We start from the raw sequence: 23580 nt of genomic DNA, 5'->3' as shown, positions 1-23580 counted from the left end.
GAGTCCTTCTTTACCTCTGTCTAAATATGTGACCCTCAGCAAGTTACTGAAAGCCTTCACCACCATGTTAATGCCCTCCAAAGTAGAGATTTATAAAATGTTACAGCTGGAAGAAACTTAATATATAACCTGGATAAAGAAACATAGGGCAAAGCTTAGAAGTCTTTCCGAAGTTCAGATCAATTAAAAGAAAATCAAGAAGAGGACCAGAGTCGTTTTGCTTTAAAATCCTTTTTTTTTTTTTTTTTTTTTAGTGCTGTGAGGATAAACTGAGAGTGTGTTATGTCAGAGAATGGCATTCTATAAATCTAAATGAGCATAACTAATGTTTGCCTGTGTATTTTTGGGGAAAAATCATAAAGCTTGAATTTTTTTACATTGGACTGAAAAGAACCTGAGAAATTGAATTTACAAAAAAAACCCAAAAAACCAAAATGGGTATCCTGTAAGGATTTATTTTAGCATTTAGGAAAAAAAAAAAAAAAGCCCATTGAAATGTTTAAAACCACAATCAACTTCTTTCCACTCAACATTATTATACGTGCCTTCTCACTTGCATTCATTCTATTTCATTGTATTAATTCCAGCTCCTTTGCTCTCTGCCACTTTAGCTGGAAATGCAATGAGCTAGAATCCAAAAATTGTTCCAAGATATACTTTAATGATAATAACTAGAAAAGATAAGACCAGACCCGAAAGCTGTGCTTTAAAGGTTCTGGAGAAAAAACTGTGTTTATAGACACACATTAACAAGGGTTGTCATTACTTGTATCATTGGTGCTCATAACCCTTGGCCCACTGATATTTTGCCATGAAAAATAAAAATTCAGTAGTACTTTTGCTGAGGATATTGCAACAATCACCTCTCACAGACCTCACCAGCAGGATTCCTGTGAGCTGCAATGTCCTTGAGGTTGCCCTTGTAGGTGTCCTTCATGAGAACCGTGGGCACCTGCCCCTCCTCTGAACCACACTGACACGGATGGACTATTCTCATTTAATTAATGGAATCCAACCTTTGATGGCCCTGGTCTCCTCTCATTTCTGCCCTCGAAGCCAGCCTAAATGCATTACTCACTGATATTTCAAGAGTGATCACTGCACAGGAATTCTCAGCTGTTGGCAGGTCTTGGTTTACTCAGTCAGTGTCTTCAGAAATTGTATATGGACAATTCTGGTAAAGTAAGTCACATCTTAAATAAGCTAGAAAAACTCACTTTTTCAAAAAAATTCCATAATGAACCGCTCACCCTCACCCCATCCCTTAACTCCTTAACTGACCTGAATTACAGCTCAAGATTCTTATATATTAAGTCTATTTAAAAATGAGGTCAATTGTACATCAGCTTAATTGTTAATAGAATTTTCAATACAATCAGTAATTCAGGACAGAGAAAAAGCTGTGGAATATTGAGAAAATTCAAAGTCTCAACCCAGCTTTTGGTCTTGTATTTATTAATGTTTGTAGCCAGTGTCTGACGCTGGTTCTTGACTATAGTTTATTAAACAACTAGTAATAAAAGAATAATATCATTTTAAAAGAAATGTGTAAAATTGTTCATGTGGAGGCCAATTCTCAAATAACTCTCAAAACAGGAATGCCATCTTACGAATTTCATTTAAACTCATAATAGTTGTGTTATATATTGCAAATGAATTCGATTTGCTTTGAAAAGTATTTTGTTCCATTTAACTGTGACAGTAGTAAAAGGTTAGAGATTTTACAGAAATATTTCATTATATTTGGCCTTTATCACTTGATTGAGCAAACCTTCTGCCAACAATCTGAGGAGATGAGGGATTCGAAAAGAAAACTCTGAATTTTTTCAGTCTGAACTATCTGCTTAGTGGTACCTAAACTTAAGGGGACATTCAATTTTATGTGAAGTAGTGAGTTCGCTGTCAACGGAAATATTAAAAAGAGGTTGTTGAAGAAATGTCTGAATTTCAAGGAGGATGTTTCCCACCCAGTAGCTTGCAACCTTTGTTAGACTTTGGAATGACAAGTAGAGCTTTAAAAAAAAAGAGCACGTATTTGATTGCACTGTCTGTGATTGGGTCTGAGTATCAGTATGTTTAAAATTTCCCCCTGTGATTCCAACGCGCAGCTGTGTTTGCGAGCAATTCCTTTACACAGTTTCTCTATTTCCTTCAAACTCTTAAGATTCTGCTAATCCAAGGATGAGTTGTACTTTATACTAGCTTAAAAAACACAAAAAAGAGCATATATTTAATTTTGCAGTTAAAAATATAATGTGTCTTCTATGAGTTAAGCAACCTAAAATGAATTTTAATTAAAAAATCTAATCTTTATATAAGTGTCTACTGTGTTTCAGGCATGGTCTAAGTGCTTTACATACGTTAGCTCACTGAACTCTTAGAATAACTCTCTGTGGACAGTACTATCATCATAACCACCACCATCATCATCATCATTACAGGTAAACTGATAGAGACAGTAGGGGACATGCCTATCTGCTAATAGGTGGAAAAACTGAAACCAAGCAGTTTGGCTCCAGAGGAAACATCCTTAGCCCAAATACTGTACTGTCTCTCTATACTGTACTGGTTTTACAAACAGGACCTGACACAACTCACACACCCAAATAATTCATCAAACCGAGTGGTCTCCTTTAGGACATTATAAGGCACGTGGGAAACGCTTGATTTGTTTTGAATGAATGAGTGCAGAATTCAGCCCTGTCTGAAAGAATGAGCTCTCCTCTCCAGTACAATGTAGGCATTCCAGTAGAAACATGTTCAAGACAGATGGGAATTCATCCTCGTTGTGAAACTCTCCGGAAAACGATGTGGCACAATTTCCCTGAGGTAATACATTTTAATATCTAACCTCCTTCCTTCTGAAGGCTTCTCCTTCTATCTACTCCAAATCCCTTACATTCTGCTTAGACTGTTTTATTTTATTATATTCTCTTCTGTCTACAGAGATGCTGGGGGAACATTTGGGCTTGGTAAAGTGCTGTTTCCCTCAGCCAATATCTGGTCTATAGGTGGAGCTTTGGATTCTGTTCCCATCACGAAGCTAAAAGTTCTGTAGCTGAGGTTGTCAACCCTGAAGACCAAGATCATCGCCTAGGGAGCTTCAGAAAATGACCCACACCCAGGTCCCACCTCAGACCAATTTCCTCTTGGGGTCGTCTTTTCATGTCAATAACCATCTACTTCATCATTGTCAATGTCTCTTAAGTTATTTGCATAGCTGGCACTTTTTAAAAATTTGGTTTTCTTTTCAGTGAGTATCTGTCAGTCTCTAATAAATTCCACAGATAGTTGCTCACCTTGCCTCCCTACGGGGCCAGTTCATCCAGTGAAGGATCACAGACGTAGGTAACTCACGGTGGGCATCCAGTAAAGTCTAGCCATTGCTGCTTCACAGAATTCCAGGCACATGTTTTGATTTCCTCAGCTTTTGTCATGGGTGTGGGTAGTTATCTCAGTCAAGGCTCAGGATCCCTAAAACATCAGGAGTGACTGATTCTTTGCTACCCCAGGTAACACTCTACCTGTGATGCAACAGCTGACCTGTTGAGATGAAGCCCTCATCCCAGTGACAAAAACTCCCTTAAGAGTTTGAGCTGCTGAAAAGGAGCGCTTATGAAACAGAGTGTGAACCAAGCAAATTAATCTCCTCATTCTGATGTTTTTCAAGTTCCACTTCACTCACCTGAATGTTTTCTGTTTATCCCCAGAATGTCAGCTTAATCCAGTTCTCTCCATGCGATGCTAAAAGGAAGCTAAGGAGAAATTCTCCTCGCTTTTTTGCAGTGTCCCCTTAAGACACACATGCGTCTTGTCCTTAAATAGAAAGCAAATTCTCTCCTTTGTCTTCAGAATGGCAACAAGGGATTGATTGTAAACATAGTTCCCAATTGTATATGCAAAAAGCATTTGACATGTGTTATGAAGTCAACGGTTTGGCAGGCAGCTGGATACTGTATTGTTTTCTTATTTACAAAATAGCAGGAGTTTTGGAAACTGAGGAGTATATATTATACAATTGTGCAGCATAACAATAAATCTACATGGGATGTAATAGGGTTATTTTGAAAAATTAAAAAAAAAAAGTCTTGCTAGAACAATAGCATCAAAGCAAACATCAAAGCTCGGTTGCTGTCACAGTAGATCTGTTTGCTGTCATCATGAACTTCAATCAAAATGACTCTGAGGCGAACAAGCAAACTGAAACGCCCACACCTGTTCCTGTGAGAGCAAAACAGCAAGAACACAAAAATAAACAAATAAACAGCCCAACACCGGCAGCAGTAGCAATGGCACCAGAACTCTGGAGGGCCTCAGAGTCAAGGGCACAGGGCAGCCTCCGTGGGGCAGCTGAGGTCGCATAGCTGTGCCCAGGGCTGGAATGACAAGACGAGAAAGGTGTCCACTTCTAATTTGTACCTCCGGTTTTTTTCATAAGAACTGCCAGTTCTCTCCTCGGTGATTTATTCCTGTCTCTTCAAGGGGGAAATCTAATATTCGGTTAAGGAATGTGGCATGAAATTAAAGGATACCGAGAGATGTTCTGAGCTGCTCTAGGGATGAAGGAAAATGCTTTGCAGGTTTCTGCGGGCAGCAGACTCATTTATAGGAGAGTGGCAAATTTTTATAAAACCTAGGTTTTGAGTTTCAAGTTTCTGTTTTCTGGTTTTTGTTTGTTTTTGTCCGTGCCACACAACACGTGGGATCTTAGTTCCCTGACCAGGGATCAAACCCGTGACCCCTGCATTGGGAGCACAGACTCTTAACCGCTGGACCACCAGGGAAGTCCACCCTTTTCTGCGTTAAAGGAAAGACAGTCACTGGGCTCTACCAGAGATCTTGGAGCCTTTGCATAAGGGCGACCCCTTTGCTTCCCACCGTCCGCTTGGAGGTAGGGGTTACTGGGAGGGTTATGCTGATTCTCCAGCACCAGGCTCAGCACCTTCCTGGACGTCTAAGCAGAGGGGCTGGAGGCCCAGAGATGTGCAAACAGGATGTCTCTGCAAACACGGCCTATCGGTGCCCCTGCTACCCCTTTCATTGATACCATCCTCCAGTGGTCCCAGTGGGGACAGACCTGCAACTCAGCTTTGTGTCCTAGGAGCTAAGGAATCTGAATTCAGGAGATTCTGATTTTCCACGAGCAAATCACAATCTTTCTGGGCCTCTGACTTCTTACCTTTAAAACAACGGGTGAGGATGGGTGTAAGTGAAATAATCTCTAGCAGGGTCTTTCCAAGCCTGACGTTGTCTAATTCGTGATTTAGTGTGTCTTTTTACACACACACACACACACACACACACTTCCACAGTTTGAGCAATCACGGTGCAGGGTGTTAAGGGCTCCAGTTTTTCATCCACAGGGACACAGAGCTGAGTCAAGCAGAGGAGGTTGTCTGGACATTCGTATTTGCTGCTCTCTGTTGCCAGGCAGACTCTGTGCTGGCTTCTCTTTCACCTGTACCGGGAGTGAAGGCAGCGGGGCCCCACCAGCGTACTCAGCCACTAATTACCGTTACTCCTGTACATCTGATGTACGTTTAGATGAGACGACCGCGGTTAACTTTGCAGTGTTCCCAGCCTTACAGTCACCCCCAATCTCTTCCAAAGAGAGTTTGATTTTTGCCTCCTCACCTTCTTTCCCATCCTCAGAGGGCTTCTGCCCTCTTCTTCGGTCTCTACCAGACCTGAGTTTTTATAATGCAAAAATTGGGAACCTAGTTAAAAGAGAATTCAAGACACTAGAGGAAAAGGAGGAGGACTTGGAAGGTATCAATTGAAGTAAATAACACAGAAATGAAAGGCAGAGGAGACCCAAGTTATAAGAGCTGGAGCAAAGAATTATTTTGTTTGGGGACTTTATTTATTTTTTCTTTAATTTATTTAATCTATTTAATTTTTAGCTGCATTGGGTCTTCGTTGCGCTGCACGGGCTTCTCATTGCCGTAGCTTCTCCTGTTGCAGAGCATGGGCTCTAGGCACGTGAGCTTCAGTAGTTGTGGCACGCAGACTCAGTAGTTGTGGCTCGCAAACTCTAGAGCACAGGCTCAGTAGTTGTGGTGCACGGGCTTAGTTGCTCCATGGCATGTGAGATCTTCCTGGACCAGGGCTCGAACCCGTGTCCCCTGCATTGGTAGGCTGATTCTTAACCACTGCGCCACCAGGGAAGCCCTGTTTGGGGGCTTTTAAGAGAAGAGCGTCTTAGCTGCCGAATATGATGGAAGGCCTAGGAAGGAATACGGGAGTTTTATGAGGTTGCCTTGAACTGTGTGTTTGGATCCTCTTTAGGCTTTTTAAGAAAAGCAAGGAAAAGATGTGAGCTCTTTTTGTGTTTTATTGACTGTTTCATAGCTCTGAGACTAAGCCACACAGGACCAAAGTGGTATAAGCGTTTTGGTTCTTTTTAACAAGGTAATGAAAAGGTATCCCAGAAGACGAAAACTTTGTTTAGCTCACAACTGGAGCCAACTTTGGTTACGATAAAAATGTAAACCTCCTCATCCCCGAAGGAAAACGGAAACAACTAGCCTTCATTAAATCTTGATTCCTGATAATATCCTCGGCGCTTAAGGCTTGCACTGTCTTCACAGAGATGGCCCTCTGCTTCCTCCACTGCCCCTCTTGGGCAGTTGAAATGATGATCATGGTGACTATAGGAAGCTGCTCTGTTTATTCATTTTTGGGCATAAATGTGTGACTGTCATTATGCCAGTAAACAATCCTCGGCGAATGATAATGAGACCAATTCTGAACTCCATCCAATCTTTACACCATGTTTCCTGAGCTATGAAGCCATTTGTTACTTCACCATAATGACCAGGAAGTTATCCCCAAATTCCCAGTGTCGATTGCGCTGGGAATGTCTCTGCTGACATAGGGGAAGGCAATGCAATGAAGAAAGCCTTCCGAGTCCAGGTCTCCATATCCAGCTAATGTCAAATCAGCCATCTAGAGAACATTGAGAGTCCTCTATTTCTGTGAAGTAATTATCTGGAATTCATTTCCTGGGGGAAGGAAAAGCTGTTCTACATTAAAATATTCATTTAGAAACTGATCACTTATAAAATTAAAATGTACTCAACTCTCCCTGTCTAATAAAATTGCACAGTAAAACTACCCATATTTCAAAAAGGCAGATTACATGTAGTTAATGAGTGTGGCTCTCAGAAACTGCTGGAATCACAAACACATTGGCGCCGATGAATGTGGGTCTGGGAGAGATACTCCACTTGAAGACTGGAGAAAAGGGAAGGGGATCTGGACCTGATGGATTATTCAAAAGGGAATGATTTGAACATCAAAGCATGAGCGAGGCCCTTGGGAAAACTGAGGTATCTATTCAATGTTTTACAAACTGATCTTCTATGATTGCTGTGTTCTAGTTAAACCTGGGGTGATCAGCATTGCATCTTGCTATCCTATGATCAGTTTGAAAAATCAGGCTTTTAAAAAAATCCAAATTTTGTTTATTCTAAGAATTAGTATAGAATGCAATTATATCCCAAATCTTTCCAAATATAAAATAAACATTCGTTGTCCTACTTGCAAGGTTTACTTTTTCCCAAGAACATCTGAAATAAATTCCTCTTTGTATGTAGATATGTATGTATGTGTATGTCTGTCTGTTTGCCTGGACTGACCAATGATTCCATGCTACCCCAGAATATACACCACCTCTCAGATGTGATAACTGATTTTTGTGGTCATGGTGATGGGGATGGTGATTCTGAGATGAATATCAGGGAACTGGTACCACTTCTCTTCTTCTCATCTCCATTTGAATTGAACCTAAATTGTTTCTCAAAGGCTGAGTCTTTTTGCTTCTTAACTGCAGCTTCCCATCAGGACGCGTGAATCCTCCACCATAGGGCACTTCGCTGGGTCAGCCATTAGAGGGCAGCCGTGTTGCAGAATGTGTTGTGTCTGTCTTTGCCAGGCACCTGGAATCCTTTTCATGCCGCAATTTCTGCCGCAATTTCTCAGGGAGGAAACAGGTTGCTTGTGACGCTGGCTGGGGATCAGGAGAAGATGACTGTGGGGTATTATGTAGAGGAACTTAGCCTATTCCTTTAAGGTAAACAAAGAGTCAGTTTGGGTTCATCTCTTGAAAGTGGCCCCCCTTTGTTTATCAGTGATATTAACCCAAGACCACCCCTCAGCTTTAATGTATATGGACCACACTCAAAGGTGCCCTGCTACTGGCGGGGAAGAGGTGTGGAGGAGGCATCTAATGGAAAGTGAAGGAGAATAGAAGTGTTTGCCAAATGTGAAAAAACACATTAAATGTTGATACCCAGGAAACTAAAATACAATCACAGTAGAATGAGGAAATAAACATGTTGAAGAGATTGTCCAAGGACACCGTCTCAAGGATGCGGTGAGCTCAGATGTTAAACTAGAGTTTCATCCCAGTGGGGTTCAGATGGATCCAGGCCAGAGATTAGGAGGTGACATCCTGGTGCTTACATAAAAATGTTACATTTTGTTAATGTGAGATAATGTAATTAGATAAATGTGACAGTAGTTAAGTGATGTCCATTAGTGATAGTGGATCATTCCCTCTGCAGACTGTTCATGAAAATCTTTAGTACCAGACAGTCTGATGTATTTAGAAGGGAGGGCATGTTCATTTTCATATGGGTCTGAAAAAAATGAATTGGGAAGAAAGAATTCTCTTCTTCAAATTCCCATTGTAATGCATTCCAAAGGCTAAGAGGAAGGACCACTGGATGATCTGTTGCACCGTTCTGTTTCCTTAGTGCAGATAACTGACATTGGAATGTAGCTTGAAGATGTCGCTTGCAAAAATGTGACATCCAAGCAGAGCTAGGGGCAGATAAGCCATCAGGCCTGCTATTCAAAATGTCACCGTGCAGCACTACAGTACACGTGTCTGTGAATCGCCCTCCTCGTTCTGTTCGTGCAGATGATTGAAAGAATATGATGCTGCAAATAGAACCAAGGTCATGTGTTTGGTTCCTGTGCACTCAGGATGCTGGGATTGGTGAGGTCTTCTTTTGTGTTGTCACAGCCTCCTTGCAAAGACTCGAGGCCACCTCCTGGCCCAACAGTGGCTTCTCTGTACATGTTCTTATTCCAACAAGTCCAGAATTGATTCCATTTTCAGCTCCACCTTTTCCTTTTTTTTTTTTTTTTTTGTCCATGGGATTCTTTGCCAAAGCCCACATCTAACTTCTGAAAGCCTAGTGACAAGCCAGATTCTGCATAAAGCCTTCCCTGATCTCCAGAGCTAAGCAGGGATTTTCTTCCTCTGAACTCTTACAGCATCTGTGGGTCACTTTAGGAAAGTTGTCTTATTTCACTTGTGATCAGAACTTTTATCTTCTAATTTATGGTAAGTTCCTTGAGGACAGGTGTAGTTTCTTCTTTTTTATATTCTGCACACTACTAACATGTTGCTTTGGGAAACTTAGAGGCTTCAAAAGGATTTATTGACTGGATTAATGCATTAACTAAGTTAACAAATTGATTGCTAATGGTCCACTAAGGAATAGAGTAAGCTTGGCCTGATACCACTCCTGGAAAACCAATGAAATAACATCTTCCAGTAGCAATACATTTGTGCATAAAAGAAAGTAGTCTTCTGTTTTCTCTTCTTTTTTTCTTAAATTACAGTTGTACTGTGTATTCCAGACTGGGTGGAAAGGAATTACGATGGTGAATACAGCCAACAAAGTCAGGAATAAATATGAAGACTAGCTATTCACATGTATGGTTTGATTTATCCTTGGTACATGTAGCACGCAGATGTGAGTGACAGGAGGGCTATTTTATGTTTCAAATGCCCATTTCCTCTCTGGGGAGGGACAGAGGGAATTCTTAAAGAAGGGGAGGTTGTTTGTAAGGCAAAAGAATCTATGACACTGAAGGAACACAAGAGGGCGCCCTTTCCAACTCAGTCACAGGAAAGAGACACGTCATTGGCTCTAGGGATGCTGACCGCACTGATGAAGCTTCACTAACACTTGTATTCACTTTTTGCCCTTTTAAAATTCCCTAAAATGCAATATATATATATATATGAAATATATTTATATATTTTATTATATATTATTGTTTCATATGTGTATATATATAAAATAATATACATGATGAAATATACTGAGTTATCAAGAAGTATGTTGAGATTGTATCTAATAAAAATATTCTACTAAAGTTAAAGTCTTTTATTTTTATGCTAGAAGCAACAGCTGAATTAATTATTTAGCAGTAAATATTCGTCTTTCCATCTATGTATATGTGTAAACTCTGCATGTTTTCAGTATTTCATGTGTTTCATTCTATGCCCTGTGATTTAAGGGAAAATATCCTGACCTCAGCTTCAGGAGATCTGAATTTCACCCCATTTCTCCCAATGCATGACTTTAAATAAGATAACGAAACGCTCTCTTTTCCATTTTTCAGTCTGTAGAATCAGAGGGTTGGATCAGATGATTTCTAAGGTCCTTTCCAGGTTAAATATTTTACCGGGTGTATGAATTATGATGTTTCTCTTAAGTCTTTGATCAATATTTGGGTATGGATATCAAATGAATATAAGCCGTAATATCTAACTTAGAGGTTTCTTATTAAAAGAGCGAGATCAGTAGAAATTGAATAGGTAGAAATTGACTATGTCAAAGACGCAATGTTTTAGAAACCAGAAGGGGGTGCATGTACTTAGAACTTTGCGGTCAAAATGTTTTTGTGAATTTTCTACACAAGAGTGTTATTCATATGGTCTTGAAGTGACTCAGTTTTGGTGACTAGGTTAGTTCTATAAATACATGAAGACATTACTTGATCTTTGTGATTAGTGTGTTGGTTTAACTGATCCAAGGAAAAGGTTTTATTTGCGGGGACTGGAGGTTATGATGGCTAGTTTTGTTCTTTTTGGTTTTCGTTTCTTAAGCAGTATTTATAAATGTCTGTGTTTGGATGAGTAAATACAACTTCACTAGATTGAAGATGCTGTTTAAAGGACTTACATAATAACTATTGTAATTAGGGGGTAGACAACATTATGACTATAATGTCGAGAGTTAAACTACGTCTATCCCGTCCTCAGCCCATGGATGTAGTAATCATGCTAGCTCTTGCTATTCATTCTTCACCCCTTTTTGTGTGGGATGTTCTTTTTTCTCCTACCACCTTCCTCATCCTGTCCTCTTTCTTTCTTGGGTTCTGGGAATCCTGCATTCCTCCAACAAGCCCTAGGAATCTTTGGTAAGTAAAATGTCCTGACTAACCCTGGGGGGGAAACTGAAGACTGTAAAAGAATATGGAAGAATGAAGACTCAAGACGTTATTTTCTGGGGGAAATTGACAAAAGGCAGAGGTTTAGTGGTTTGGGGGACAAAGGGGTGAAGATGCACATGGAAAAGAATGTAAACTATGTAACCATAACATGAAAGACATTGGGAGCAGACAGATAACCTAAAGCTTAGCCATGAACTCCCTTCCTCCCTTCCTTCATTCATTCTCTCAACAAACATTGAGCATCTTCTACGTGTCAGACACTGGGCAGGCACTTGGCATCAAGGTTGAATTAGATGGTTCTGTGGCAGCAGTCCCCGACCTTTTTGACACCAGGGACCAGTTTCATGGAAGACAATTTTTCCACGGACAGAGGCGGGGGTAGGGGTGGGTGTTCAGGCGGTAATGCCAGCGATGGTTCCGGAAGTAAGGCGAGCGATGGGCAGTGATGGGGAGAGGCAGATGAAGCTTCTCTCGCTTGCCTGTTGGTCACCTCCTGCTGTGCAGCCCGGTTCCTAACAGGCCGCAGACAGATACCAGTCCTGGGGTTGGGGACCCCTGCTCTATGGTTTCAAGACTATTGGTGTCTAGACAGGAAAGTAAACAGGTAAACAAATCAGAATGGAAAAAATAAACGTATACAAAAGAGAGTGGCGGCACAAGGGAAGGGTGATGATTCAGCTTGTCTAGAGCGCAGAAGCTTCACAGAGTAAGAGCCGGTGGTGAAGTGCAGGATGGTTACTAGTCTCCCAGGCAGGTTTAGAGCAGAAGGGCATTGCAAGCAAAAGGAGAAGTTTCACAACAGCACGGGCATAGTAACAATGGCACAGTGTGTTCAGGGAACGAAAAGCTGTTGGAATTGCTAGAGACTAAAGTTCAAGGGAGCGGGTGCAGGGGGGGTGAAACCACTGAATCAGGTACGGCTCAAACAGTCAGAAGCCTTGTGAGTCATGTGAAAAACTCTTGCCAGTGTATGCTGACAGCAATGCGGGTTATGTGGGGGAAAGGATGGTAAGATGAACATTTTAGAGAAATGGTTGCTCAAGGTCTGAAAGAAGCATTGGGGGTATGAAGATGAAGGCTCCACGCAAGCGTTGACAAGGATGGATTGAGAATAAGGTTTATGTAAGCGCAAGCTTCACCTCATCTACCTTTTCTGGCTTTGGTTGTATACAGGTACACCACTCTTCACAGTGGTCTATACTTAGGCTTTGAGTTTGCAAGTGTTTTGTAATTTTAAAAGTCGCTCTTCTCACTTCATCTTATCCTCTTCTCTGATATGGAAAATGTTATCATTAACTTCATTTTACATGTAGGTAAAGCGTCTGCAGTGAAGTGGAGATTAGAACTTGCACTCCTAGGCCTTCATTTGTCCCTTTTTCTTTTCTTTCCTTCTTTCCTTCCTTCCTTCCTTCCTTTCTTTTCTTTCTTTCTTTCTTTCTTTCTCTTTCTTTCTTTCTTTCTTTCTTTCTTTCTTTCTTTCTTTCTCTCTCTCTCTCTTCCTTCCTTCCTTCCTTTCTTTCTTTCTTTCTTTCTTTCTTTCTTTCTTTCTTTCTTTCTTTCTTTCTTTCTTTCTTTCTTTCTTTCTTCCCCTCCCTCCCTTCCTTCCTTCCTTCCTTCCTTCTTCTTCAATCACAGGAAGACTCTCTCCTAAGTTGCTAAAGAAAGACATTATATAGAGATGGAGCAGTGCCCCTAATGCAGTCAGTATGCTTGCTAAAAAAATCAGACGATAATCAATGGCGTGCACTTTACTGGGTGAAAAATTCAGTTGCCAAACACACATACATGTGTGTAAATATATGTGTGTGTATGTGTATATATATAGATACATATATACCAAGTTGCGTATAAGTTGTGTGCTTTCTGATACAGATGAATTTGGTTGCACACGGTCAAACTTTCTTCTTGGTTTGCTATGTACATGAGTTAGGAAAAACTGTACCTTAAGTTCAGAGGCATCTGGTCCCTGGGAAATAGAGTTCTTCTGTAGGTGCCTTTCAAATGAGAATCCTTGAATAAGAGCTATAATGCCATCCACGTGCTTCTCTCCTGCTGGTTTGCAATAGTCCAGCCAGCACTCCTGTTACACAGAGAGAATAAATTTCCTTAAGGACCACATTTCTCCATGAAGAGTCTTTCAAATTCTAGAAGGCGTGATTCCTCTAAGGATGGAAATATGTAGGGGAGGCACAACTGGGAAGCAGCGGGACTAAATATTTAAGAGGGATTGTTCTTTCTCTGGCTCCTGTTCTCCTGTGTCTGCTTGAGTACCCCATGCTGTTTGGGCCCATTTGACACCGGATCAGAATTAATGGAGCTGTTCATTTAAGCTCAATTATGGAGCATTTGCCTAAGAAACTGTAAGGAGCAGAACGGCAGATCTTATCACCAAATATTGAATTATCCCTAATTAATTTACTTAGGGAATTGAGAGCCCTGCAATCAAATGTGTAAAGATTGATGATGAAAGGACATTTTTAAGAGCAGGAGGATAAAAGCTTTTCATTTTTCTGTGGGAGGAATGCCTCTGAACAGCGGGGTTGTTAAGGCTAAACCTGATTTAGAAAGTGGCGGTCCAGTGACCCGTTGGTGCCAGGCACCCTGCCCACGGCGCCCAAAACACCCTCAGCCCCTACTGCCCATGGTTCCCTCGCAGTTTGTCAAAGATGAAAGGCGGGACTTCCCTGGTGGCGCAGTGGTTAAGAATCCACCTGCCAATGCAGGGGACACAGGCTCGAGCCCTGGTCCGGGAAGATCCCACATGCCGCGGAGCAACTAAGCCCGTGCGCCACAACTACTGAGCCCGCATGCCACAACTACTGAAGCCCACGTGCTACAACTACTGAAGCCCGCGTGCTACAACAAAAGAAGCCACCACAATGAGAAACCCACGCACCGCAAGGAAGAGTAGACCCCGCACGCTGCAACTAGAGAAAGCCCCTGCGCAGCAACGAAGACCCAACGCAGCCAAAAATAAATAAAATAAATTTATATATATATATATTAAAAAAAAAGATGGAAGGCAAACACGAGTACCTTTTCCCTCAGAAGCAGAAAGCAAACCAAGCTGGGCAGAGACTACCCCAGCGTTTGTTTGCCCTTCTTCTCTTCCCATGTTAAAGGAGCACAGAAACTACCCAAGAGACTGCTTTCTCCCCGTCCCTGTTTTACAATCTCCTGATACAGTGGACGATCCTGTCAGCTCTGTGTTTGCTTTCTCCTGAAGGTACAGAATTACCAAGAACATTGAACTGGATTTCGCAAGGGATCAACTTACAGAATCTGAGGCATTCCCCATGTGCCCTACCACAGATGTGATTACTACGCCATCTTGAATGAAAAAGTAAGACCGTGTAAAATATTCAAGAGTAAAGTTTCCTCAGATACCCCGTAGATTTTTAGAGGTGATGGGTTATGTAAAATATCAAACCAAGCAGTCAAATGTCTTAGTTACAAACAGGGGAGCCTCAGTTTTATGAGTTGCTGGGCATCTAATATTTTTGAAATAAACCAAAGTCATAATCCACAGATGAAGGCACAATTGTGTTTCTGAATCACCAGCAGGACTTGCCCATGGCAGCCCAGGAGATCACCCTCAGGTATTCCAGAATCTTTAGCGGGGGAGGTGCATTACAGGATGTCCTGAGAGCAAGTCCCACAGGTTATTCAGACATGAACGCCTCTCCTCCACCCCTCCAGCCCCCAACACACACATTTTGAAACTCCATTAATTCAAAGCAGTGATTCTCAATGGGGGGTGATGTTGTCTCCCAGGGCACACTAAACAATGTCTGGAGACATTTTGGGTTGTCACAACCGCGGGGAGGAGGTGGGGCTACTACTGCTATTTAGTGGATGGAGGTCAGGGACATTGCTAACCACATGCTCAGGACAGCCACTTACAACAAAGAATTATCTGGCCAGAACGTCCCTTGTCCTTAGCGCTGACGTGGAGAAATCTGATTTAAAGTCACTTTAGATCGAGGGATGGCACACTGCGGCCTGTGAGCTAAATCTAGCCCTCTGCCTGCTTTTGTAAATAAAGTTTTATTAGAACACAGCTGCACTCATTCATTCATGTATGGTCCACGGGGCTTTCAAGCTGCAAAGATACAGTTGAGTAGTTGTGACAGAGATTGTGTGATGCCACAAAGCCTAAAATATTTATTATTTGGCCCTTTACAAAAGAGCAAAATGGCATTTTGTAATGTAAATAAGCATTTTAATTTTTAATGTTTCAGGTAAATTGAAGTAATAGGTAATAAAGATAATAATGACATTCAGTGAAGGTCCATATGCAGAAGCAGATCTGGGTTCTGTGGGGCCTGAATTGGATTTTAAAGATGATTTCTTAAAAAAAATTTGGTATGAAATTACATATTTATTTATGGCATGAAAATATATCTCAATAAACACATTATTGGAGGCTTGCAAATTCAAGTCCCTTTCTTCTAATACATATGTAGTCAAGTTTCCAGAAATGCTTGCATAAAGCATCTTCCTGGTTGCGTTCTCTCTGGCCCTCTCCCACGGCAACGCTACAGCTCAGCAATTCCCAGCACCTGCAGGGACTGGTGCAACCCATGGGCTTTGAACCTCTAATTAGCTTCTCTATATCTTCAACTCTGCACAAATATGTCCAGCATGATGTCTCTGTTCATTGATCAATGAGCATCTGAAGAGCTGGCTTGAATTCTGGCTTTGCCACTCACTATCTGCGTGACCATGAGCAAGCGAGTTCATTTCTCTGTGTCTCATTTCCTTAAACAGTTAGAATGTAGGCTGTCCCTTTAAGTGCCTAATCTCTATAAGCTATTGCTCAATTCTCTTTGATTTAAAAAAAAAATGGATGCTCTTGGATTTGTCTTAGAAAGTTTTTATTATCTGGTATATTGTCCCTTTTCCCTTAGTTAAAAGAAAATTGGTGTCTTATGACCAATATTCTTATTCAGTTTCAGCTCTATTCTAGACCTAGACATTTAAATCGTTCTGAATTGTCTGTCTATGAATCATTATTATTCCTTCAGATCCTCTCTTAGGATTTGTCCAACAAGCCTACTCCATCGAAACATATGTTTTCTACTTTGTTGCTTATTTTTCATGCTTATAAATAGGCTTGAAGCACTCCATGTAAGAGGCACAAATAATTCAGCTGTAAGAATATGAGATATTCCTTTTTTTCTGCGGTTTTTTAAGACATTCAATTGGCTATCAACCTCAGCTATTTTTTCCCCAAGTGATCAGCAGATTATTAACTCTACTGTTCATGTTTCAAACATGAATAATTCTCTCAACTGGATTTCTTCACCCAAAAGAGTTCTCTAGCGCATAACTTTAAATCAGAGTCTAATTTGAGTTTTCCTGTTTAGGTCAAGGACAAAAGAATTGCAGGATTCATGCTGCCCAAAATACTGCTTCTGACATGGTATCAAGGTAGGAGGGAGATATGGCATTGATGGGGGATGGGAAGGTGGTGGTCTTGACAACAACCATCATTACTGTCCACTGTCATGTTCATGATGTTTCCAGACTGTACACAGGGTGTACTTAGATGGTGTTTCCCCATTTTACACATCACTACATGGGAGGAACTTACCCATATTTTCTATGACCGTCACGTGTTCCCACCCAGCCCTCATCCTGTCATGAGTTTTTAGCATAATTGTAAATGAGCATGACTTGAAAGCACTTTAGAGATCAAGTGGGTAAACTAAAATGCAGATAATTTTAGTAACAGCTGATTATAAGTGGAATTGAGTCTTGGAAACAAGATTCTGAAATCCTAGTTGAAAACTTTTTTTTTAATAATTCATTTTCACTTTAATCAAAGTCATACAAGCATATAAGTAAACACGTATGGAAAGGCTTTCAATGAAAAACAGCTTTCCCTGACCAAACGCTCTCAAACCTTCCAGCCGTGATCCTCAGAGGCAAACTCTTTAGCTGAGCTGTCTTTTGGAGATTGACCTTCATAATTCTAAATGAGATGCTTCTTTAATAATTTCCTGCTTTCCATTTATAGAAATAATCTATTGCTTGCTGATGTGCTAACTGACTTGAGGGACAATCCAGGGTAGAAGTTGGAAGCAATACCAGTGGAGCCGGGTGGCTTGGGCTTAGACCTTGGGGCCAGCACTTCCCAGCTGTGTGACCCGGAAGAGGTTCCTTTCTCTCTGTACCTCAGGTTCCTTGTATGTGTAATGGACATAAGACCTGCACCTTTCTCAATGGGTGGTTGTGAGTTAAATGGATGAGAACGTGTAAAGCATCCAGAATGGTCTCCAGCGCACAGTATGTGTTCAATAAGCAAGCCATTCTCCTACCTCCTCCTCCTTTGCCCAAGCCCACATTTACAGGTAATTCTATAGTAAGTGAATATGTAATTATGATCCCAAACTACTAGGAACTGAGCTATGGGACTCCTCCAATTTCACTTCTTTTCTTGACCAGATTTTTGTTTCTTTCCAGAAACCAATTTTTTCCAGAAATTAATAATACCTTCATTTATTTTTCATCTCTTCTCTTTTCATGATACTTATCGCTTGAAAGAAGCCTCTATGGTAAAACTGTTTTTCCAAGGGAGCTTTTCCCGGCCAATGACTCTCTACATAACAATAAAATAAAATTAAATAAAAATAAAATAAAAAGTTTGGCAAAGTGTTCTTTCTTCATTGGTTACATTCCAGTTTTGCAGGAAGACCATACAGGGTTCCCTGTTTTGGGAATCCCATATCTTCCTCTTTCTTTTTTCTTTTCTTGTTGTAAGAACATGTTTTCCGGTAACTTCCACAGAAAGTGCTCACAGAATATACTTTTTTGACACCTTGCCTGTATGCAACTGCCTTTCTTCTAGCATCATGCTTGATTGACAGCTTGTGTAGAATTCTAGGTTCAATATCGTTACTTCAAAATGATTAGGATGGTATTTTCTAGGTTTTGAGGAGTTCATTCCTCTTCTGATTAATGGTATTCGTTTTTAAACAATTTTTATTGTTCTGAAATCTTGTAAGATCTCTATCCTCAGTGACTTTTCATGATAATGTAGCAGCTTTCTATTTGTTTTTTAATTCCTTGCTTGATACTTGGTGAGATTTAAATTTAGAAACTCATGTTCTTCAGTTCTAGAAAATGTTCTTGCATGATTCCTTTCACAAATTTCCTCCTGTCCATTTTGTCTATTCTCTTTATGGAACCCCTATTAGCTGGATAAGGGACATTCTGGATTTGATTTTCTAATTTTTTTCCTACTTTTTACTGCATTTTTCAACCTATTTCCTGAGAAATTTCCTCAACTCTATGTTCTAATTCTTCCATAAGATTCTCTCACTTTTACAATCAGGTATTTTGTTTTCGAGAACTCTTACCTGTTCTCTGATAGTCACTTGATACTTAGCAATCTCTTCTATTTCATGGCCTTAGGAGTGAACAAAGAGGAGTTCGTTAAAGGTTTAATCATGTCTATATATCCACCATACTTTACACCATGGTGATCACAGTACCAAGGGCAGTTCTCAGCTATATAAACTGAAGGTAATATGGTTGTAAGAGATAAAGTCCCAGAAAAAAATACATTAAAAAATCAATTTATAGAGACCGATCTGTCAGGACGACAAGAGAATTGAGATATGTTAAGGCAGTCTTGCCCAGTATCAAGCTTTTTAGAAATGTTATCTCTAAGTTTGCTAAGCATGGGATTTTTGAACATTTCATGTATGGCATGAAATGATAATAATTTTATTTACTCATGAAAATGTTAAAATATGTCTCTATTTTCTATTTCTGTACTTGTTCTAGCCATATTGACCTACTTTTCTGCTCTACCCTCAGGCTTGAAAACAGCTCAGTTGGTGGAAAAGAACCTAACTGGGTTTAAGAATGATCTGGGAAACTAGTTTTGTAAAAATGTATATATAAATATATGTGTATGTGTGTGAGTGTGTGTTTATTGTACATATTTCAGAGACAAATCCAGACTTGCTGGATCAGATTCTTTTGGCATTGGTCCTAGCATCACTTTCAAGCACATACCTGTGGTTCTGCCCACAAGTACTTGAAAATCCCTGAAATAAATGCTCAGACTGGTCTCCATCTGACTCTAGTATCAGATACAAGAGTTTAGCTCAAAGCCAGGTCCCCTGGGAGTCGCTGACTTTTCCTTACAGTTCTGAATCTACTTGACTCTGAGCTGACTCTATTGTCAGATGGAGATGGATTTTTACCCCATTTTGCCACAATGTATGAACTTGCCTAAGTTATTTAACCTCTGTGAACCTGAGAACTGTATAAGGGAAATGATAAGCACCAATATGGTAGAAAATATGCTCATATGTGGGAGAGTCTAAAAACAATTTTTTTTTTCATTTCCTCTCTCTTTTGATGACATTTGGGTTGTGTGCTTCCGGATAATCAGGTGAGAGCCCGTACACTCACTGATAACGTATCTCTGGCTACTCGACCTGATGACTTGCTCTTGGTAGGTCTCTTGCACATGGCGAGTCCCATCCCCATCTAGGGGTGTGGGTCTTCCTTAGATTCAGCCCCAGACAGTAGCACTTCCTGATCTGAATGCCTTATCCTTTTCCTGACTTTGTGATTTCCTGACCTTGTGCATCTTGAGAGGCAGCAGTGGTCGAGGGGAAGTCGTACTGGGATTTGGAGCTTGCCGTGACTTTCTCACCTACTAACTGCATAACCCAGGAAGGTTCAGAGAGGCATTTCTGGACTGTATGATATAAAACAGTTTTCTTCTGGTTTACTTTCTCTAAGCACATTTTCTTCATGCTACTTATCTATGTAATGTGAGTGTTGTATATGTATTTCAGAAATATTATGGGACAATTGGCTTTATGTCTATCTGTCCTTCTGAACCCTGAGCTCTGTGTCTGTTTTGTTTACCGCCATATTTCCAGCACCTCTTGTGTAGTGCTGATGATCTTATAGCATCCCAAAACGGGTTGAATGAATGAATGACTAAATGAACAAATAATACAGTGACAAAATCACTTGCCCTTTCTTCATCGTATGGCAATTATACAGCTCAAATGAGATAACCTATGTGCAAATGCTTTGTAAGCAATATTAACACAAGCATGACATACCATAATTTTGTTAACCTGTACCTCTCTGCAATTTGTTGACGATAAGCATTTGTCCTGTAGCTACTCAAAGTGTGGTCCAAAAGCCAGTAGCAACCACCGCCATCTGGGAATTTGTTAACAATGCAGATGTCTAGACCTACCCAAGACCTACGAAATCAGAACCTTTGAAGGTGAAGCCCAGGGATCTGTTTCAATGAGGCTTGTAGGAGGTGATTCAGACACGTGCTAACATTTAAGGCTTACTAACCTACAGGACACTCTAAAGAGAGGTTTTTAGAATTGCATAAAGTAAACTCATGATTTATCTTTAAAAGTTATCCTTTTGCTAATGTCAGATGCGTTATCCATAGTAGAACAAAAGAATTGTGTTCTGCCTGGAGAGGTTTGGGAGAGCAGAGAAAGCCTGGGTGAAGCACCATGGAAAATGAGGGATACATGAGGCTTCTGGTCACTCAGAATGAGGATGAAGAACAGAAGGAAAGAGAGCATCAGAGACATATTTCACCTTCTTATTAAGCCTGAAACAGAGATGCAAATCGTTTAAAACATGAAAATGACTAAAATGACCTCGTAGAAGTAACAGTTTCCAGAATCGAATTTCTTCATTTTAATGTGAAGGAATTCAACGTGATCGCTAAGCTATGTTCAAGCCCCGAGGTTCACCAATAAAGATTTACCTTGAAAAAAAAAAAAAAGTTATCCTTTTCCTTACCTAAGCAGATCCTCTGAATCTCAGTTTCCTCGGATCATTTAGGTCTAAGAAAGGCCAAATCATCAGAAAGACCCTCCCTGTATGTTCACTCGTAACCATAGCCCCTCGTTTGTTAACAAATAATTTATATTTGTGTTATTATTTGTGGTCTGTTTACTTGCTTCTTGTCTGTCTTCCCAAGGAAGGTAAGTGTTCCACAAGAAGGGACGGAGTCTGTCTTAACCAACACCTGTATCCATCCCCAGCGCCTAACACAGTGAATGGTACACAGTAGAGCTCAGCACCTATGTGTTAATTGCATCAACATCCTTAAGAATGTATTTATTGGCAAAGAGTGTGTGTGGATTGAAGAAGTACAGGATTAATATTGAGGGTCATTGTTTGGCTCATATTGAAATTCGTGCCTGCTTCCAGGTTCCCGAGAATCAATAAAGATTTGATGGATTTGATTCTTAAATTCTCTAAGTGTTGGTTTTCCTTTTTTTTAATTAAAAAAAAAAAAGTTGAGATTTCATCCATTGGTAAGGACTGAATGACACCCATGCCCAGTTGCCAATATCATTCAATCATTTTTGCAATAATTTGGAGGTTTTTCAACGTAGTATTTCCAATACAGTTACCTCTTGTTTATCTGTAGGTAAATTACTTTTGTCAAATTTGCTTGAAGTCCCTGATAAAATTGTATAGATTTGATTTTTACTTCCTCAGTCAATCTAAGCAGAATTCATCCTAGCAGGGTATCTCTTTAAACAAATGGTTGCTTCTCCTAGGAAAGAAATATGTGCATAATAAATAAAGTTTCTTCAGACTGGGATGAGAAGAGAGACTGCCTTTCAATACTGATACTTCCTTAGCTTGTAATTAGGGAGGGTTCTCAGCATTTGAGTCAAACAGGAAAGACACTATCTTTCTTGTTCCGCTGATTTACTTCTTTCTCCAGCATGAGTTGATTATTTTAAAAGAATTAGGTTCCAAATAGTGACTAAATCTACCCTCCATTTGGACTAGTTTAAAAAAAAAAATTGCCACTGGATTATAGATATAACAACTCTGTTCTATTATTCTGGCAAATCACGAGAAGACATTTTATATAAAAACAAAACTGGAATATCACCGAAGACAAGGGGATTTATCTCACATTTAAGAATGCATAGTCCAATTAGGAAGATCAAAAAGCATTTTCTAAGAAACCGATGGTATTGTCTTTCAAGGGGAGGAAATCACCTTTACTGAGACCTCACTAAGTACTGGACATTTTCACATATGTGTGACTTTCCTCTCTAGGGCTACCAAGGAACATCTTTCTTTCCAGGTGCAGACCATCTACTCATACTTAGCCTGCTTCCCTTTCCCTCCTGCTAGGCTACCATCACCTAATCTTCGTGGGTCTCTTCTTAAAGCGGGCTGTAATGTGCTCAGCCTCTCCTAGGCAGGCAGCAAGACACTTCACAGTGAAGATTTTAACTGTTACTCTCTGAAAGAAAAAGCAACAGATAATATCAAAAGTAACAAATGTGGAGAAATCAGGGCATAGCTTAGAATTCTTGGTGCCTGGTCTGTAGTTCATACTTTCAAATTGGTAGCTGGAATTCCTCTTGGAATATCACTTTCTGTCTTTATTCTTTATTCCTGTATTCCTGGTAATGCAACTCACTCACCAAGCTTAGTTTTTTGTTTATTGTGTGTTTTTTTGTTTGTTTGTTTTTTAACAGAAGATTTGAGTCTCTTCTTCCAAGAAGTTTCCAATTCCAGCTTAAGGGAAAAAAGAAGATTTACCCTGATGGGTCAATGACATTTCTGGCAAATGGACATTAGACTGGACATCACTTATCTTAATAGATCTCTGCTCCACATAGAAATGATCTCTTTGGGGCATCTCTTCATATGCTCTGTGGAGTCTATGGCATCCCAATTTTATAGGAAATGAAATAGCAAGGATTTGAAAAGCTTAACTATATGGATCAAAGTCATAGAGCCAGTTAGCTAAAGGAGGATGGATTTGCACAAAGGTTGCCAGGTTGCAAAATTCCAGAGGAGACAAGTCATATCACAGTCTATGAGAAAGTTACCCGTGTAGTGGGGCAGGTACAGCCTGTATAACTATATACATATGTGCTGGCCATGATTTGACCTTGAGGCTTGACCATACCATGCTTCCTCAAGCCATCCTAAAGCTGTACATTCCACAAACTGATTTACGTGGTGAGGATGGCCACCAATGACAAATTAAAAGACTCAGCAACATTTAATTATGATGTATAATTAACAGACATTATTTCTAGAGCAGTTTTCCATTCACAACAAAGCTGAGTGGAAGGTACAGGGCATTGCCGCAGACCCTCTCCCCTCTACAAATGCACAGCCTCTGCCACCATCAACATCCTTCATTGGTGTGGTACCTTTGTCACAATCCATGAACCTACGTTGACACATCATCACCCAAAGTCCAGGGTTTACATTAGGGTTCATTCTTGGTGTTGCACATTCTATGGGTTTTGACAAGCTTCTGAG

General features: G+C 40.3%; 2 long non-coding RNA genes across 4 annotated transcripts; one reads left to right on the top strand and one right to left on the bottom strand.

Annotated features, from left to right (window-relative positions):
• Positions 1-3984: 3984 nt before the first annotated feature.
• On the bottom strand, positions 3985-14473 carry LOC103000452 (uncharacterized). 2 transcript variants are annotated; one of them, XR_450650.1, is made up of 3 exons: positions 14296-14473; positions 13202-13339; positions 3985-4221 (listed from the first exon to the last, which is right to left on the bottom strand). It is a non-coding gene; the product is annotated as an uncharacterized LOC103000452 (long non-coding RNA). The 2 variants fall into 2 exon arrangements; XR_003622931.2 differs by lacking the exon at positions 3985-4221 and adding an exon at positions 5919-6226.
• On the top strand, positions 12217-21484 carry LOC103000650 (uncharacterized). 2 transcript variants are annotated; one of them, XR_450651.2, is made up of 5 exons: positions 12217-12381; positions 14486-14602; positions 16629-16692; positions 17444-17615; positions 19087-21484. It is a non-coding gene; the product is annotated as an uncharacterized LOC103000650 (long non-coding RNA). The 2 variants fall into 2 exon arrangements; XR_450652.2 differs by lacking the exon at positions 17444-17615.
• The last annotated feature ends 2096 nt before the right edge of the window (positions 21485-23580 follow it).

The sequence above is a fragment of the Balaenoptera acutorostrata genome, chromosome 21 (genome assembly GCF_949987535.1).
Source record: "Balaenoptera acutorostrata chromosome 21, mBalAcu1.1, whole genome shotgun sequence".
Lineage (NCBI taxonomy): Eukaryota > Metazoa > Chordata > Mammalia > Artiodactyla > Balaenopteridae > Balaenoptera > Balaenoptera acutorostrata.
The sequence above is the reverse complement of the archived record's forward strand: the minus strand, read 5'-3'. Positions and strand labels throughout refer to the sequence as shown.